The sequence below is a fragment of the Symphalangus syndactylus genome, chromosome 4 (assembly GCF_028878055.3).
Source record: "Symphalangus syndactylus isolate Jambi chromosome 4, NHGRI_mSymSyn1-v2.1_pri, whole genome shotgun sequence".
NCBI classification, from domain to species: domain Eukaryota; kingdom Metazoa; phylum Chordata; class Mammalia; order Primates; family Hylobatidae; genus Symphalangus; species Symphalangus syndactylus.
Window position 1 is genome coordinate 15,625,741 of NC_072426.2, and position 13,225 is coordinate 15,638,965.

General features: G+C 41.3%; 1 protein-coding gene across 1 annotated transcript in view; it reads left to right on the plus strand.

Annotated features, from left to right (window-relative positions):
- The first annotated feature begins 264 nt into the window (after positions 1–264).
- The window catches only part of TENT5A (terminal nucleotidyltransferase 5A), a 380,492-nt gene continuing 367,531 nt past the window's right edge, over positions 265–13,225 (plus strand). Inside the window, exon 1 of the mRNA XM_055274170.2 lies at positions 265–367. The gene's annotated coding sequence lies outside the window, so the exon portion shown is untranslated. The remainder of the gene's footprint in view (positions 368–13,225) is intronic.

The following is a 13,225-nucleotide window of genomic DNA, read 5'->3' on the forward strand; positions in this document are numbered from 1 at the left end:
CCATGAGAGAAAAGCCGCTATATTTTGGGGTAGTTGATTATGTAGCAGTAGATAACTGGAACATTTCCCCTAATATGGTTAGGCTTTGTGTCTCCACCCAAATCTCATCTAGAATTTTAATCCCCATAATCCCCACATGTCAAGGCAGAGACCAGGTGAAGGTAATTGAATCATGGGGTCGGTTTTCCCCATATTGTTCTTGTGAGAGTGAGTGAATTCTCACGAGATCTGATGGTTTTCTAAGAGGCTCTTCCTCTTTCACTTGGCACTTCTCCTTCCTGCCCCCTTGTGAAGAAAGTGCCTTGCTTTCTTTTGACCTTCCACCGTGATTTTAAGTTTTCTGAGGCCTCCACAGCTGTGCTGAACGGTGAGTCAATTAAACCTTTTTCCTTTATAAATTACCCAGTCTCAGGGGTATGAAAACGGACAGTATGAAAATAGATTAATACATCCCCTTTCCTTTTTTATCTGGCCTGGGGACATATTTTTTTTTTTCTCTCTCTTCCTCTTCTGCTTTTAGCTTTTTGTATTGGAGACTGGTAAGAGGAATGAGGGAACAAAAGCAAAGTATTTTTTCTGAACTGGTCCTGCCTCAGGTGATGTCCTAGAGTTGACTTGTATCAGCTGATTATTAAAGTTACAGAAATTTTATGTGCCAATTGTTAAATGTTATTATTAAAACTAAATTATATCAAATTATATTTAAAACAGGCAATAAATACTAACAATGTGTCGCTTCCTAATTATTTTACTGTCTTACTATTATCTATTCTTTTAAGGTTATTTACGTGTATCACACTTTTATATGGTGGAAATACTATTGTAACTATACGCTGTTGCATATGTCTTCCAACTCCAATCAGTCATATCCCACTGATGGCTTAAAATCACACATGGTGGGTGTGTTTATACAATGGAAAAAAGCAAACATTACATATCAGTGCTTTTTCCCCTCTGCATTGATTTCTGGTTGTCAGACCTTTACTAGCAAACCACTGCCTACAGTTCTCTGTTGTATATATTTGTATCATCTTTGACCCATCCTGGCTGGTGAATGCAGTCTGTGTGGTAAACATGAAAATGTTAGCTGTCTTAAGGGGAACATACATGAGATTTTTGAGGGTATCTTTTGAGACCCCCTCAACATCACAGCTCCTAATAGGAGAAGCTCCTGCTCTACCTCCTCATCTTTACCTGTAGAAGAAAACCTCTCAGTCTCTTGCTACTAGGTCCCTTTGCCAGTGGCTAGCCCTCGTTTGTGTAGCATTGGCAAAACAGATCAAGCCCCATCTCTCTTTAAGTCCATTTGACTCATCAAATAAAGTTGGGCCTGAAAATGAAAGGATATGATTATTTGGATAAAGAGTTTACTGTTAGTCAAAGTAATACTGTCCCAGTTGGATTCCCAGCAAGAAAAATCTGAGTTGGAGCTAGTGTACAGAAAGTATAATAAAGTGGGGGTTAAAGAGGAAGAAAAATTGGGCAGAAGGAGAAGTTGGGCTGAGGGGCAGTCACAACAAAGCCTCTACCTACACTGTGGCAGCTCTAAAACTAGAATGGCCTTTTAGAGTTGTCGTGATTTGGGGTTAGAAGTCCGGGCTTTTATAGTGCATTAAGTGGTCTTTATATGTGGTGTGCCTGGAAGGAGGCATGACTTTGGGATGAGGTCCTCTTCAGCTGAGGCAATTCCCAAGGAGGACTGACAGTCTACAACCTTCTCTTGAGCTGGGGAGATACATCTTTAAATCTTGCAGGGAGAATCTGACTGTGGCACTGCATTCATGTTGGCCCATTCCTTATACTGCTTAGTTGTACTTACTTCAAATGAATTCTGGGGCCAGTTCCTATAGGATTCTGGTGGGCCTCTTTTCCTGAGGCAGGCTTAAAAAGGCTGGTTAGTGAGAGAAACTATTGCCCCACCACTGCAGTTAGCCTCAAGGCCACAAATGATACTCATTACCTCCCTCCTCTGCTAACCATTCAAAATTCCCTTCACCTTTGGCTGATCTACGGGAATTACTTGGTGAGAGGTCCAGACTCTCAACCCTAAGGAGTTCAATCTCCCTCTTCAGGAGTTCTTGCTGTGTCATCATCAGCATCATAATTAGGCAAGGGAACACTAAGACAAGCTCAAGAGGATCGTCTGGGTGCCAACCTTACTCCTTTCTGCTCTCTTTGTGTTACAGCAATTTTGCATCCTTCCTGATTGATGATCAGGGTCCATTACCCCTGCCAAGATGGTTTCTTTTTTTACCTGCTAGTCCTTTGGCGTGTGTTGCCTGTAGTGGTTGGACAGCAGGTATAGCTTAGTATTCAGTAGGATTCTTGCTAGGTTTCTTGGTTGATGTGTTTTCTCTTGAGGACTAAAACCTCTAAACTAAAAGAAGTCAAACTAGTAGGGATCAGAAAAAAGTTCACTAAGGGAATGTTAGGAAGTGTTTCATAGCTTTAAATTAACAAATTAAACCTGCTTCAGACATCCTCTTTTGTGTTTTACTGTGCTAGAAATTGGAAAATATCAAACTTTTACTCATGTGAGATGATAAGTAAAATATAAGAATGATGGAACTGGGCCAGGCGCAGTGGCTCACGCCTGTAATTCCAGCACTTTGGGAGGCTGAGACAGGTGGATCACTTGAAGTCAGGGGTTCCAGACCAGCCTGGCCAACATAGCAAAACCCTGTCTCTGCTAGAAATACAAAAAATTATCTAGGTGTGGTGACTCGCACCTGTAATCTCAGCTACTCAGGAGGCTGAGGCACAAGAATTGCTTGAACCCAAGAGGCAGAGGTTGCGGTGAGCTGAGATCATGCCATTGCACTCCAGCCTGGGTGACAGAATGAGACTCTGTCTCCAAAAAAAAAAAAAAAAAAAAAAAAAGATGGAACTGAATCCTAAACCATTTATAGATTATGAAGTAGTAAAATATGAATCCTAAACCATTTATAGATTGTGAAGCAGTAAAATATAAAATAAACCAATTGATGTGAAATTTTTCATGAATAAATTTTAGAGCTGATAAATTGGCAACATTTGGATCCTAGTACACTGAGACATAGCTCTTCCATTGGATTCCTTTCTGTATGACTGTTAAATTCGTCCTATATGGGATAAGAGGAGCCCCGGAAAGAATTAGGAGAATATAGGCTAGACAATAAAACACATTTGGTGTGCTTCTTTATACATATGTTTTATTTTATATATATATTTGAAACAGGATCTCTTTACCCAGACTGGAGTTCAGTGGTGTGATCATGGCTCACGGCAACCTCTGCCTCCTGGGCTCAAGTAGCTGCAACTATAGGCATGTCCCACCATGCCTGGCTAATTTTTTTGTATTTTTTGTCGAGACAGGGTTTTGACAAGTCACCCAGGCTGGTCTCGAACTCCTGGGCCAAGGCAATCCATTTGCCTCAGCCTCCCAAAGTACTGGGATTATAGGCGTGAGCCACTGTGTCTGGCTTGCTTCTTTGTATATTTAGGTTTTAATTATCATTAAGTCCACAATTTCTAATTTTCTTTGACCCACCTCAGTATACTGCTCTGCTTTTTCTTACTTTTAGTCTTGCTAAAAGAACATTCAACAAATTTTTTCCTTGCCCAAATCGCTACTAACAGTGATATTAAAACTAATCGTGTATTAATAATGTTAAATTTTATTGAGTGCTGTGCTAAACAATGTATATATATTATCTGCTTTAATCCTCAAAACAATACTAAGAGGAAAACTTTATTATTTTTATCTTACAAATAGGACATAGGGGCTTAGAAAAGCTAAGAGGAATAGTTAGTATAGAAAGAAGAGAGAAAAGAGAAGTAAAATTTCTTTGAATCCTCTGCTTTTCATTAGCTTCATTGTTTAAGTTCTTGTGTTTTAGTGATTACAATTTCCAATTCAAAAATCAGGACACAAGGCTTAACAAATGCTTCTTGTGCCCCTTAAGGGAATACAAAGCAGTCTGTGCTGTGAGTATGAGGAAGTGTAGCGACTAGTAGTGCAGACACAGAGGCAGGCTGATTGAGTCACACTAAGCTCTGTTTCTGTGTACCACTTGTGAGACTCTGGGCCAGGTACCCGTTTTAAGCTCTGGCTTCCCACATGCAAAATGAAGTTAATGAAGGGTGGTGTCTTAGTCCGTTTAGTGTTGCTATGACAGAATACCTGAGACTGGGTAATTTATCAAGAAAAGTTTATTTGGCTCAAGATTCTGGAGAGGCTGGGAAATCCAAGATTGGGTAGCACATCTGTTGAGGGCCTCAGGTGTTTCTACTCATGGCAGAAAGCAGCAGGTGGAGCAGGGTGAGTGCAAAGAGACCAAACACAGGGAGAAGCAACTTGCTGTCCTGGTAATTAATTCAGTCCCCCAAGAGGAAGAGCTCATTCCCAAAAGATCATTAATCTATCCATGAAGGATCCACCGCTGCGAGCCAGACACCTCCTAGCTAGGCCCCATCTCCCATCACTACCACATTGGGAATAAAATTTCAACATGAGTTCTGATGTAGGCAAACCGCACCCAAACCTCAGCAGGTGGTCTTGACAATGAGGCATGCTATCCAACTTAAAACACTTAACCTAATATCTCAGTTATGTAGTTTCAGTGTCAAGAATTCTGGGTTATTTTTGAGCTTTATAATCCATTGAGGATGACATGTGAACTGTTTCTAAAAATGCAAGACCCATGATTGTTCTTTTTAAGCTTATCTGGATTTTTGTCCCATTCCTAGCTCAGAATTCAAGGCTGTTACGGTGTTTCTATTTTTCTTTCTTATTCTTAATATTTTATTTTCCAGGCATCCAGAGCTGCTTCTCTGACCCTCTGGTTTCTTGGCCCAGATGATAAGATAATCCCTATTTGTCTGTTTGAATTTCCATGATTTGGTAGCTTCTGTACTGTTTATCTCATTAGTTTTCTTTCATTAACTACTTTGACTTTAGCTTCTCAACTAAGAAACTCGGAGTTTTTCTACTTAAAAGTTCATTCTAATGGACATTACAAATTCCAGCATCCAAGGTTAAGATTTTAGATCCCTGAACTCATTTTATTTACTGGTAAATTCAAAATTAGGAGAGCTACCTTTGTAGCTCTGGGGCACATTGGCTGGCATTTTTGCTTTAGGAGTATTTTTGGACAGTGTCCCTTTTTAGTTAGACTAACATCAGTGACCAATGAATTTCTAAACAGAATAGCTAATCTTCAGCAAGTAAGTGCTCTGAGAAACCTTCAGGGTTTAGCCAGATATTCTGTCTTCTTGGACATGGCCTGTGTGGTTGTACTGGGCTATGTGCTCATTCTACACTTGGGTTTTAATGAAATGCAGTCACCATCTTGATATTCTTAATTTTATCTTTAAGTTTGTGTTTTATAAGTGAAGTCTGATGGGACCATAGAGGATGTAGAAGGTCTTGGAGCCTGCTTCACACAGGGTCCTCCCTCATGAGGCTTCTCCCAGGGACAGGTTCTCAGCTGCTCATTCCCCTGCCTCTGCCTGGAGATCACTGTCCCCATATGTCCCTACCACGGTGGGCTGGGTACAGGTTTGAGGAGAGTCAGAGGCAGGTGTGCAAACCCCATGTGCTGAGTTGGGGAGGTTGGAGAGAGTTGGGGACTTCATGCCTATGAAGATCTGTACTTGCCTAGTGAGTATCTCTGTGCCCAAAGAAGCAGGACATTAAATGGCAAAAACAAAAAAAAGAACACCATGACAGGTTGAGAAAAAGACCTCAGAAAAAAAGAAAAAATAGCCTTTTTTTTTTTTCTTTTTGAATTAGAAGCCCCACATTTTCATTTTTCACTGTGCTCTGCAAGTTAGGTAACCAATCCTGCGGGAGTTGTACCTCTAAGGAGGTGCAGGTGGTTTTCATTTATTTTTTAGCATCTTACAGGGTCTGTGATAACACTGCAGGTATACTAATAAGCAAGACTTGAGCACTAGTCAGGGGTTCCATGGCCTCCAGAGGCTGTGGCAGGGCCAGGTCTCCCACAGCTCTGTGAAGTGGCAGGTCATCCATTGTTAGGCTCTTCAAGGCCTGTGACCCAGCCTCTTCTTCCCTGTAGCACACTTATTATGGAATTACATTATGTGGTATACACATCATGTCTATTACTGCTTCTCATTATAAAGGCAGGGATGATGCAAACATGTCTTTGTGGAATTTACCCAGTAAAGGTGAGTTCCTAGATAATTCCCAGTACTATAATAAAGGACTGAAAAGTTTAGTGAAATCCTTGCTGGCTTGTTTCTACATATATTTTCTTCCTATTTTCTATTGTTTAGTTACGTAATATTTATATAAACTATAACTTAGTGCCAAATTGAGAGGTGACAGCATGCTGGCAGTCCTCACAGCCCTCGCTTGCTCTCGGCACCTCCTCTGCCTGGGTTCCCACTTTGGCGGCACTTGAGGAGCCCTTCAGCCCACCCCTGCACTGTGGGAGCCCCTTTCTGGGCTGGCCAAGGCGGGAGCCGGCTCTCTCAGCTTGCAGGGAGGTGTGGAGGGAGAGGCGCGAGCGGGAACAGGGGCTGCGCGTGCAGCTTGTGGGCCAGCTGGAGTTCGGGTGGGCGTGGGCTTGGCGGCCCCCCGACTCAGAGCAGCCGGCGGGCCCTGCTGGCCCCGGGCAATGAGGGGCTTAGCACCCCTGCCAGTGGCTGCGGAGGGTGTACTGGGTCCCCCAGCAGTGCTGACCCACAGGCACTGCGCTGGATTTCTCACCGGGCCTTAGCTGCCTTCCCGCCGGGTATGGCTGGGGACCTGCAACCTGCCATGCCTGAGCCTCCCAACCCCTCCATGGACTCCTGTGCAGCCCAAGCCTCCCCGACGAGCATCACCCCCTGCTCCACAGCACCCAGTCCCATCGACCACCCAAGGGCTGAGGAGTGCGAGCGTAGGGCGTGGGACTGGCAGGCAGCTCCACCTGCAGCCCCGGTGCGGGATCCACTGAGTGAAGCCAGCTGGGCTCCTGGGTCTGGTGGAGATGTGGGGAACCTTTATGTCTAGCTCAGGGTTTGTGAACACACCAATCAGCACCCTGTGTCTAGCTCGAGGTTTGTGGATGCACCAATCGACACTCTGTATGTAGCTGCTCTGGTAGGGCCTTGGAGAACCTTTGTGTGGATACTCTGTATCTAACTGATCTGATGGGGACGTGGAGAACTTTTACCTCTAGCTCAGGGATTGTAAACGCACCAATCAGTGCCCTGTCAAAACAGACCACTGGGCTCTACCAATCAGCAGGACGTGGGTGGGGCCAGATAAGAATAAAAGCAGGCTGCCTGAGCCAGCAGTGGCAACCCGCTCGGATCCCCTTACACACTGTGGAAGCTTTGTTCTTTTGCTCTCTGCAATAAATCTTGCTACTGCTCACTCTTTGGGTCCATCCTGCCTTTATGAGCTGTAACACTCACCGCAAAGGTCTGCAGCTTCACTCCTGAAGCCAGTGAGACCACGAACCCACCAGAAGGAAGAAACTCTGAACACATCCGAACATCGGAAGGAACGAACAACTCCAGACGCGCCACCTTAAGAGCTGTAACACCGCGAGTGTCCGCGGCTTCATTCTTGAAGTCAGTGAGACCAAGAACCCACCAATTCTGGACACAACATCAGAACATTGAATTGCCATTTCAGTGACTAGTCTTCGGCCTGGTCATTATGGCCGCATTGTGAGTGCCCAGCTCTTTGATGTATGTTGGTAATCCACACCCGGAAGGCGTCTTGGGTTCCTTTTCAAGTCCATCTAGGTAAATATTTGTGTTCAATATGACGCAGGTTCTCCCTAGGGAAGTTAAGCTGGGTGGTTCAGTTTAGTTCTGTTTAGGAGGCAGTTATCATTAACTGTGGCTTGTTTCTCCTTCTAAAGAAAATAGTCACTGTGGACAGTCCCTACTGAGGTTGTGTATACTCACTGCCAAAGTGAAAAGTCTCATTGTGTTCAATGCAGGAACTTTTAATTCCACACAATGTCTCTGAAAGAAATTAAAAGCAAACTGTTCTAGTTCTCGGTTTTAGCAAATTGGTTCAAAACATATTGCATAATGCCTACCAAACAGCCCTGAGAAAGATTTCCACATAAGGTCACAAAGGCAGTGTGGCACTTTGGTATCCCATGTTTGGTTCAAAAACCTGGGTTCTAACCCTTACCCTGTTGTAGAAAGAAAGAGATGACATATGAGAAAGGGACTGGCAGAGTCTGGGACAGAGTAGGTATTTAATAAAATTTGTTAAAGGGTCTTAAAGTAACTTCAAAATTTTTATTTTGTAATTGGCAAATAAAAATTGTGTATTTATGGTTAACAGCAGCATCATGGTTTGAAATATGTATGCATTGTAGAATGACTAAAACTCATTAACATATGCATAACTGCACACACTTTTTCGTGTAGTAAGAACACTTAAAATCTACTCTTGGCAATTTTAAAGTGTACTACACATTGTCATTGACTATGTGTAGTACCATAAAATTTCTTGAACTTATTCCTCCTTAACTAATTTAAATTTTTTATCCCTTGACCCTTTGACCAACATATTCCCAATCCTGCTCCTCCCTTCCTCCAGCCCCTAGAAATACCGTTTTTTTCTCTGCTTCTATAAGTTCAACTTTTTTAGATTCCACATAAAAGTGAGATAATATGGTATTTACCTTTCTGTGCTTGGTTAAAATAACTTTTGTGTGCTTTAAAAACCTCACTTAAATTCTTATTATCTACCAGAATGGAAGAAGCATATATGTTATTTAATAATACGATTGATGCTATATTTAAAGTATAATTTGTTTAAGTGAATCTAATTGCATGCATAACGGAGGGGTACTACACTCCCATTTTGCCATTTAGTGTACAATTTCCACAGGCAGCAACAATGGAGATTGGTATTTCACACCAGTGAGCTCCAGTCTGCCAAGTGTGTCACACAGCCTAGCTCTTCAGAAGCCACATGGCTGTGGAGTCTCAGTGGCTCCTAGTGGTGCTCAGCAAGAAAGCTCACACGATGCCTCCTCACCATTCATATCCTACCACTCAGCAGCAAGCAGAAGCTGCAAACGTAGAGAGCAAGCTGCCACCGATCACCAGGGGAATCACAAAAGTAACCTGGAAAGCAAACGTGGCTTCTTCTAGGTAAGATATTAGGAGTTCCAGGTCTTAAGGCTCTAACTTCAAAGTATCAAAATAAAGAAAGCGTCCCATAGCAAATTAATTTTAAGAAAAACACAACAAACATTCCATACGTGACGTTAGAAATCTGTTAATTTTTTTTTTTTTTTTTTTTTTTTTTTTTTTTTTTTTGAGACGGAGTCTTGCTCTGTCGCCCAGGCTGGAGTGCAGTGGCGCAATCTCGGCTCACTGCAAGCTCGGCCTCCCGGGTTCACGCCATTCTCCTGCCTCAGCCTCTCCGAGTAGCTGGGACTACAGGCGCCCGCCACCACGCCCGGCTAATTTTTTGTATTTTTTTAGTAGAGACGGGGTTTCACTGTGGTCTCGATCTCCTGACCTCGTGATCCGCCCGCCTCGGCCTCCCAAAGTGCTGGGATTACAAGCGTGAGCCACCGTGCCCGGCCAGAAATCTGTTAATTTATAGTAGGTTGGAAAGTATGAAATTACCAAGATTCAATTGTTTCTGATCTAAAACATCGCAGGTTAATATGATTCTATTAAGTAGTAGTCACATACATTTACCATATAACAATTTGTTTTGCTAATCTTGCACATCAGCTGAATCCTAAAGCATATCTTGTTTTAGTATAATTTTAGTATGAATTATATCTTTGGACAGAAAGTGTCGTTGAGTTTTGTACTATACTATGGCACCTTGTGCTTTTTTTTTTTTGTCCTAAACATTTAAGTCATACTAGTTTTTATTTTTATTAATTTTTTTTTTTTTTTTTGGTAGAGACGGGATTTTGCCATGTTGCCCAGTCTGGTCTTGAACTCCTGGGCTCAAGCAATCCACTCGCCTCCAAGTCATACTAGTTATTAATGAACTGGAATTATTTATAATTTGAAATACTCATAGAGAAACTCACTATCATACCCAGAATACTGTCCATAATTTGACCAGGACCCTTATTATCTGGACTTGCCAAATAAGGATGCTCCTAATACTGGAAAGTTCAAATCTGTAATGTTTTGAAATGTTCCCAGAGTGATGATTACCTAGCGAAGAGCTGTCTGATTTGAAGCTACACATAACAAAGCTATTTCCTCTTGATTTTGCTCCTGATTAAAAAGCCAGAGAAAATGACACCCATCTGAGAATCATTGCACCATTAGCCAGAAAAAGGATGTACCATTTTCAGAATGTTGGCCAGTAAGAGCCTTTCATTGGTGCCAGAAGCTTGGGACCCAAAGCCATCTTTGTATTTTTTGCCTTTGACGTTTCCTTTTAGAGACAGTAAAGCTTAATCTTCTCTTCTATGCATAAGTGCATGTCATCAGTTATTACAAATATTGGGCTGATGTTATCAGCAAGGTCTAAAGACAAACTGACAGATAATTTAGCTTCAGTTGCTAACCCACACTAATCATCCATCCGGTTACATAAAGATGAATGACTGCAGTGTGCCATCTGGGAATATGAATGTTGTATTGTTATTTGCATTGGGAGGCTCTTCACAAAAGCTTTATTATTTTACAGAGGAAATGCCAGCTCTAAAGAAAATAGGGTCCTCTTTACTCTTTTCTTTCTGCCTGATTGTCACCAAATGTCTGACCTTGGCTCTTTGTACCTTGGCTGATAAAATGAAGAAGTTAAAGGAGGCTTATAATAGGTTGGCAAGGGCATAAAGAAAAGGCTAGATTTCTTTCCCATACCTTTATGTACTGTAGCCCCCAGCATAATTCCAAGATGCCTAGCATTTTGAGGTCAGAAACAGATTATCTAACAAGAGGAACATTCTAATCAGTGTGTCTTTTACTGTGGACAAAAAAGGATTATATATGGGCTTTCAAAAGAAGGAAATGCACATAGAGAAAATAATATCCCGTATACTAGACTCTACTATTTATACTAATAGGATACAGTTGTCTGATCTCAGGAAGTAACCAAATTTCTCTTTGCTTCAATTTCCTTATTCCTAAAATAGGGATTCAATAGTACCTACTTCATAGGTGGATGAAAAGATTAAATGAGTTAATATATGTAAAGTTCTTAGAACAGAATCAACAAACTATGGCCCATGAGCCAAATTCATCCAGCAGCCTGTTTTTTTTTTTAAATGATCCATGAACTAAGAATTAAAATAAAATGTTTTAAATGATTGCATTTGAAGTGGTTGTATAAGTACTTACATAATATCTTCAATTTTGCCTTTTGGTCCATAAGGCCTAAAATGTTTATTATCTTAAAGAAAAAGTTTGCTGATCCCTGGCATAGGACAGTACTGACACATGGTGAATACTTCTAAAGTATGTACTAGCTATTATTAATAGTATTCCTTACTATACTACATTATACCATATAAAATTATACTCTTATGCTCTCTAAATGAATTGCTAAAGTCAAGAAAAAGGGCCCAAGTATCAAGTAACACTTCATCCAGGCTTTTCTGTAGGCTCAGGACCACCTCAGTTCTCAATCCTTCAAAAGGTACTATGGTTCAGTGAGAGTTCACTCAAGACTAGTGCCCAGATTCCAGAGGCAGGATTGCTATCCTTATAGATTACTTATTGATCAAATGTTTGCTCAGTGGTCTCTGTGTCTTTTGTTTATGATAGGTTCATCAGGAAACAAGAGTTCACAGCTTGACACAAGAGTATTTGGGTTTCTTCCCTGAAGATAAAAGGTGCAGGGTGCAGGCCTCCTTCGGTTCTTTTTTAATAAATTAAAATAAATTACAATAGAGATGGGGTCTTGCTATGTTGACCAGGCTGGTCTTGAACTGCTGGCCTCAAGTGATCCTCCCATCTTGGCCTTCCAAAATGCTGGGATTGTAGACATAAGCCACCATGCTCGGCCAACACTTGGGTTCTTTATTTGGTTAATTTAAAGGTAGAGAATGTCTCTAAAATAATTTTAGTCAATTTATATTTTAAAAGTTCCATCAAGAGAGTCAAAGTCTTCATGTTAATAGTCAACTTATTAATAGACCACTTATTAGTTAACAGACGCCTTAGAGACATCTATTTCTGATATTGTATATTCAAATTAGCAAAGCATTGGTTACTGATCAAGATACAAGGAACAGCTCTCTTGTAGCACCAACTTTGGAGTATGGGCTTCCTGAATAGAACACCAGTATGCCATTTGATCTGGATAACACTCAGGTTACAGTTTAACTTAAGTGATCCAGTTTAGGTCACATTGCATATGCTGGGTTGTTTAAATTATAGACATTGAAATTACCTATTTAGAAAATATTTGTTTTACGACCTTTGTGTCTAAACTTGACAGCATCTAGATTTCTGCCAATTTCTGTGTATAGCTCCTATATTAATTCAAAATGGCATGTTTTATCTTTTTTTTTTTTTATTATACTTTAGGGTTTTAGGGTACATGTGCACAATGTGCAGGTTTGTTACATATGTATCCATGTGCCATGTTGATTTCCTGCACCCATTAACTCGTCATTTAGCATTAGGTGTATCTCCTAATGCTGTCCCTCCCCCCTCCCCCCACCCCACAACAGTCCCCGGAGTGTGATGTTCCCCTTTCTGTGTCCATGAGTTCTCATTGTTCAATTCCCACCTATGAGTGAGAACATGCGGTGTTTGGTTTTTTGTCCTTGCGATAGTTTACTGAGAATGATGTTTTCCAGTTTCATCCATGTCCCTACAAAGGACACGAACTCATCATTTTTTATGGCTCCATAGTATTCCATGGTGTATATGTGCCACATTTTCTTAATCCAGTCTATCGTTGTTGGACATTTGGGTTGGTTCCAAGTCTTTGCTATTGTGAATAGTGCCGCAATAAACATACGTGTGCATGTGTCTTTATAGCAGCATGATTTATAGTCCTTTGGGTATATACCCAGTAATGGGATGGCTGGGTCAAATGGTATTTCTAGTTCTAGATCCCTGAGGAATCGCCACACTGACTTCCACAATGGTTGAACTAGTTTACAGTCCCACCAACAGTGTAAAAGTGTTCCTATTTCTCCACATCCTCTCCAGCACCTGTCGTTTCCTGATTTTTTAATGATGGCCATTCTAACTGGTGTGAGATGGTATCTCACTGTGGTTTTGATTTGCATTTCTCTGATGGCCAGTGATGAGGAGCATTTCTTCA